Source organism: Anser cygnoides, chromosome 27 (assembly GCF_040182565.1).
Source record: "Anser cygnoides isolate HZ-2024a breed goose chromosome 27, Taihu_goose_T2T_genome, whole genome shotgun sequence".
Lineage (NCBI taxonomy): Eukaryota > Metazoa > Chordata > Aves > Anseriformes > Anatidae > Anser > Anser cygnoides.
The window spans coordinates 1987378-1993595 of NC_089899.1; the positions used below are offsets into that span (position 1 = coordinate 1987378).

The window sequence follows — 6218 nt, forward strand, 5'->3', positions numbered from 1 at the left end:
CAGGGCTGCCCGTGGGTGACGCCGCGGCGAGCACGCGGCCAGGGCAGCGCAAAGCCGGGCTGCTCGCAGCGGGGAGGCGAGGAATGTTTCCTGCTGTGCTTTGGTTCCCACCTCCCGCTTTCTCTGCTGGTGGTGGGCAGCTGGAGAGGTTCCCCTCGCTGTAACAGGGGGGGCTCGGGGCTGTGGGCAACGTCTGGTGGCCTCGCAGGCGGCACGCGGCGTGCCTGTGGTGGCAGGGGGTGACAACGGGAGCACCGAGGTGTGCGGGCAGGTGGGTGCTGCGGCCAGCATCACGTCTGGCTCTGCATCCTCATCTCCCTCCCTCCCCTGGCAAATTGGCCGCGCTCACTGCTAAAGGTGCCCGTCGGGGCCCCTTTCTTCGAGCCACTCTCGCTGCCCCGCAGAGAGGGGGAAGCGGAAGGCAGGGGGGAGGCAGCCGGGAAGCCCGGCTCGTGCCAAGACGTGCGGGCGGGAGGCAGCGGGTCGGTGTTTGAACTTCTCCAAAAGCCAGAGCCGGGAGGTTCCCGGCTGACGACACCGCAGCCCGGCTTTGCTGCACGTCCCTGCCCCTGCTCCGGTCCCTACTGAAGTAAGCGCGGGCGGCGTTTGCATCATTGCTGAAGGCAGCGGGGAGGGTGCCGGGCACGCCGCGGTGGCACGGGTCCAGCCGGGGCTGCCTGCTCGCACGCGAGCCCAGCGGCGAGCTGGAGCCGTGGGATCCTCGCTTGGAGGAGGTCGCGGAGACACCGGGAAGGGCGCAGGGACGCGTCGGTGGGGAGGCTCTCGCGGCACGAGGAGCTCCGTGGGGCTCAGTGCGAGCTTTTTATCGGGGCAGCAGGGAGATGGGCTGAGCCCCGGGGGATCGGCGAGGGGCAGAACCTGGCAATCGCCCCCAAAGCAGAGGCGAGACGCGGGGCTGAGCCAGCGGGGCCAGCACGGGGCCGTCCACCCCATCTCCAAAGGGATGCTTCAGCCACAACCACAGGGGGGACGCGAGCCCAGCCCTGGGGGGACGAGCCCCTCGCTGTCCTCCTGTGCCTGGGGACCTGGGGCACACGAGGCCGAATTTCCTGCAGCCGAGCCAAGCGCCCGGTCCTTAACTGCTCCCGCGGCGGGACGCGGGGGGATTACCCTGAGCCCGGCATTTAGGTCTGTTTATCTCCAGCTCCTCCTCGGGAGCAGGGTTCAAGCATCCTTCCTGCCTTTCTCACCCAGATTCTCGAGGTTTGCCTCGAGGCAAAAAGGAGAACAAACGTTTCACCCGGAGCCATGTGAAACCATCAGCTCATCAGCACGAGCAGCGTCACGTGGAGGGGATCGCCCCGCTCCATCCCTGCTCTGGATGGAGGGCTGAAGGGGAGCAGGCGGGGGACCCCCCCCCCCCCCCAAAACCTGCCTCCACGCTGCCTTTCCCTGCCCGGAGCCTCTGCCGACCCCACTTTTGGTTCCTCTGAGTTAGAAACAAATCCCACAGGCGGCTCCCGAGGAAACCTCAGCGGCGTTGCGGCTGGAGCCACCTTTCCTCGAGCGCTGCGCCCTACGCGGAGCTCAGCACCCCTGGGTGCTGACCTGGGGCCCCGCAGGGTGGCTCGTCACCGCTGCCGTCCCCATAGCAGGCACCGGGCAGGGACAGGAACAAAGGAGGCTGCGATGGAGCAGCTCTGCAGGGCGAGCAGTGGCTGCTCAAGGCACCGAGCCACCGTGCCATCCCCGAGCACCTCCAGCTCTGTGGCCTGGCCCCCAGAGCAATCCCCCAGATTTTGAGCTGTGCGGGTGTAGAACGAGGTGTCCCCCCCCAAAAAAAATACCGTCACGTCTTGCCCGGCCGTTGAGCAAGACGCGGCGAACTCTAAAACTTTGCAGTTCTGCTTTTGCAATGATTTTCTGAGCCGTGGGCGCGCCGCGTGCCACCGGCCCCTCTGCGGGTGACGCATGGGGGGCAGCGCGCGGGGAGCTTCAAAGTTGGCCGAAGCCGGATGTTTTTTCCCCAAAAGGCGCCAGGCGGTGAAGTCGGAGATTTACAGTCCGGCAAGAGCAATAAAAGTTATCTTTAATTGCAGCATTTGTGGATGCCGAGTGACCCGTTAGGAAACTTCCCAGCGTGTCCTCACCAGCCCGCGAGATGCTTTATCGGAACAAAGCCTCGGCTGTGAGCGTAGGGAGCATCTTTTTCTCCCTCCCCCTCCTTTGGTCAACCCGTATTTTATATCAGAAGTTGGATTTATCCAACCGAGCCATTTCCCACCTCTACCGTGGGTGGAAACGGGGAGATTGGACAACCGGAGCAGCAGGCACAGCATCCCGTGGAGGCCAGCGAGGAAAGGCCGGTGAAAAGCCCAGCAGAAGTTCAAAGCGTGAGCTGCTGAGCCCAGCAGGACGTAAATAACCTCCCTGCCTTCTGTCCCCACCTCCGGACAGGATGTGGTCCAGCCCCGAGCGCAGCGGGGGACGCTGCTGATGCTCGCTGCCATCTCGTGAGCCCATCGGCCCCACCAGCGCCGCAGGAAGCAGCCACGCTGCGAGCACCGAGAGCCGGTGCCCGAAGGAGGAAGGCGAACGGTTGCCACTTCCCCACGAGACGCCGCCCAGCCGCGGCCCCGAAGTGCTGAAGCAGCTCGGGAAGGGCTCGGAGCGGGAGCGGGACCCTGCGCAACGCTCGCTTTTACCCGGTGCCGTCGCCGTCCTGCCCGGTGCTGAGCCGAGGGGCGCTGATGGGACGGGCAGGGACAAGTGGGCAGCAGGGGCTGGGATCTCTGCAGAGGCACCGAGCTGCCCCGCACGCCACCGAGCCCCTGCTGCCAAAAGTCTTGGAGGGGCTGCAAGGCCCTGGGGGGCCGAAAATCTCGCAGGGGCTGGGCTCGGGGTCCCGGTGTCCCAGCCGAGCTCGGAGCCTGCTGGAGTCGCTCCGGTTGGGAAATTCGGGTGCTGGAGGGGGATGCTTCCTGCAAACCACTGCAGCGAGGCAGGCGATGCTTTCTCGCGGGGTGTTCGAGGCCGAGAGCATCGCGCACGAGCCCGCAGCAGCGCGGCGGGGAGGTTTGAGCTCGTTTCGTGCCAGGTGAGGAAACGGGCACGGAGAGCTCGGATGTGGCGGCCGGGGATGGCCGGTGCTGCTCTCGTGCCTTCCCCACATCACAATGAACAAGCACAATGGAAATCTTCCCGACCTTTAGCCATTTCTAAAGAGAAAAAACAAACAGGCCGGATCAGGTGAGCAACAAGCAGCTTCGTGCTGCTGCAGCTGGACTCGCCTCTCCCCCCTTTGTTCTCTTCACGGCATTTGCCCAAAAGCGAGGCTTCTGTTCCACTTGGAAAAGACTTTTCTGACATGACTGCACTCGTGGTCAAAGATTAACTTGGATTCCCAGACCCCTTTGCCCATGCAATACAGGAAATTACTCAAATCCCATCACCAAAAATGGAAATCCCCGGCTGCTGCCCCAAACACCTGCTTACATCATCGGCCTCAGCACGAGAAGGTTTCCTGCGTGCTGCAAGCATCCCTCCCGGCCCCGACGGACGGATTCGCACGATAGGGGCGTGGGGGCTTCAGTCCATGCTCCGTGATGCTCTGGGCTTGCAGGGACGCTTCCCGTGGGACACAAATGTGGGTGGCATTTGGGACCGCCACCCGCAGGAAGAGGAGCCGGGCAGCTCACCCCGGCTGAGCCCAGCGTGGCGTTTGAGGAACGGCTTTGGGGAGAAGATTTTCCACATCAGGAGCCTCTCCTTATCAAAGCGGGGATGTGCTGTGCCCCTCTGATGTCTCATCCGATGTCCCCACGCCGCCAACCTTGGGGTGTGCATGGGGGAAGCGCCCGGCCCCGTCCCCAGCACCGGGACACGTCCCGGAGGAGCGCGCAGGAGGCGCTGCACGAAGGAGAGCACAGAAAGCTCCCCAAAACCCTGCAGCACTGAGCCTGGATGGCTTCACCCACGGTTTGGATGAAGGGTGAGATGAAACCTCCCCGGGGAGCACAGCACCATTTTGGGGAGCGCAGCACCCTTTTGGATGCAGCCGAACCCCCAGCACAAAGGCGTCGAAGGACCCCAACCCCATCTTCGCGCAGGAACACAGCTCTGCAGCGGGATCACGGGAATATTTGGAAGTATTTGTGCTGCCTGAGCAGAGACGGGACACCAAAGGACAAGGGGGTTTAGGCAGGGCTTGGATTTTTTTGTCTGAGAAAGCCCTAACCCTAAAACCCCAGAAATCAAGTCACAGGTTATTGTTGGAGAACAGCTCGTTGGGTGGGGAGGTGGAAATCCCACAGGCACGAAAAGCCCTCTGCAATTTGCAGCTGCTCAGCTGAGACCTGGCCAAGCAAACCCAAGCACGCAGCAGAGGGAGGGAGTTAAATCCTCGAACACCTCCCAAAAACCTGGAGCCAGGCGTTGCGGTGCCCGTCCCTCGCCCACCTGCGCAGCCGTCGGGGTGAGAGGCAGCGAGAGCTGCGCCGCGGGACCTGCGGCCGCTCCCCAAAATTTCAGTCCCGTGCCCGTGGGGCAGGAAATTCCAGCCATTCCTGCACCCCGGGGAGCCCCTGGGTGCACGATGGAGAGGAGGAGGGTGGGCACCCTGCCGGCTTCGATTCGTGCGCCGGGGAAACGCGCCGAGGGCACGCGGCCAGCTGGGCGCTGCCCAAAAATCCCACTTCATTTAGGGCAAGTTCGGAGGGTTGGGACGTAGGGGATGAAGAAAAGAGGGGGAGCAGGCTCCCAGCGAGACAAGGGTGTTGCGAGACAGAAAGCAAATGTTTCAGACCTATTAGGATCCACCCCACCAAAAGGGATTCCCCCGGGATTTGCAGCCCAGGAGCGCAAGCCAAGGATGCGCCGGGATGAGCCGTGCGGCTTCCAGCACGAGCCCGAACCTCTCCCTGCGGAGAGTTCAGGTTTCAAAACGGCCTCATCAGCAAAGGGCTGCGTGACATCACCCCGGGAACAGCACCTTGCAGGAAAGGCTTATCACCTTGTAAAGCCAGTTACAGGATGATTTCATCAGCGCCAGCTCACGCAGCTGCACGTGCTGCGGCTCACGGCCAGGAAGGGCTTTGGCCTCGCCGGCACCCCGTCAGCGCCGGGCAGCTGCGAGGGGGATAAAAGCAACTGAGAGGGGGATAAATTAAGGAATAATTCGGCGCCCGGCCTCACAGGAGGAGCAGAGGGCTGGGAAATAAATGTTCCTGATCTGAGCTTGGACATCAAAAACGTCGGGAAAAAGCAGGGGTCCAAGAAAACCCACCCATTTTTCCTTCCTGATCCCCCCTCCAGCCACAAACCACGGGGCTGGGGGCAGGCTGAGACCTCGCAGCAGAGTTTTTGGGCCAGGAGCTCCGTGCAGGTGCGGTCCTGAGCCTCACCCAAGTTCTGGGGCAGCCTCTTGCCCTCTGCAGCAGGAACAAACAGGATGCCCAGCCTGCGGCGGGCGCAAGGACTGAGTCACCAGCCTGGTGCAATCTCGCCCCGCTGTTTCAGGTGCCGGGTGCCGTTCCCGGGCCAGGCGATGCCCAGCTCTCCTCCCATCGTGGCCACCACAAGCCCCCAAGCTGGGGCTGCCGAAGGAAGCCTCGTCCCTGGGGAGGCTGCTCCAGCCCCAGCCGTTTGCAATGAGCACCGGGACAAATCCTGCACGGTCTGTCTGTCCGTCCGTCTGTCCGGCCAGCATCGGCTGTCTGGCAGCACCATCTGGTGGCACGGGCACCGCACCAGCCCTCCCCGCATCCCCAGTCTGCTCCCAGTCAGGACCAGTGGCCACAGGGACAGCAAAAGGGGGTACACAGCCAGATTTCAGATTTCATTAGCAGATCTGGAAAAGACCGAACGGATTCAGGGCTCACCAGGCAACGCACGCTTTCCACGTGAAACTCAAGCTAAAAGGAAACTGAAGAAGCGGAGCAGATGCCCTGCCAGCTCCTCGTGCCTTGCACACCGGCGTGCCCAAAGCGTTACCAGACCTCGACGCCTTTCCGCGGGGAAACAACTGCCCGTCTTGCATCCAGCACACTAAACCTTCAAAGACGTCTGGGGAGGCTTTGGAACCCTGGCAGCACGCGTGATTAAAGCTTTTCGTCTTCCAAACAGACGGCTGCAGACACGCAGGTCTAACACACATCCAGTGGCACGTTACCGGTGCTTTACCTCGGCATTTACGCCCCGTGTGAGCGGCTCACGGGAAGCCAGGAACCGAGACGTGCGCTAGGTGGACCGGGCCATCT

General features: G+C 62.8%; 1 protein-coding gene across 1 annotated transcript in view; it reads right to left on the reverse strand.

Annotated features, from left to right (window-relative positions):
- The window catches only part of UBA52 (ubiquitin A-52 residue ribosomal protein fusion product 1), a 147582-nt gene that overhangs the window by 95090 nt on the left and 46274 nt on the right, over positions 1 to 6218 (reverse strand). The window lies entirely within an intron of this gene.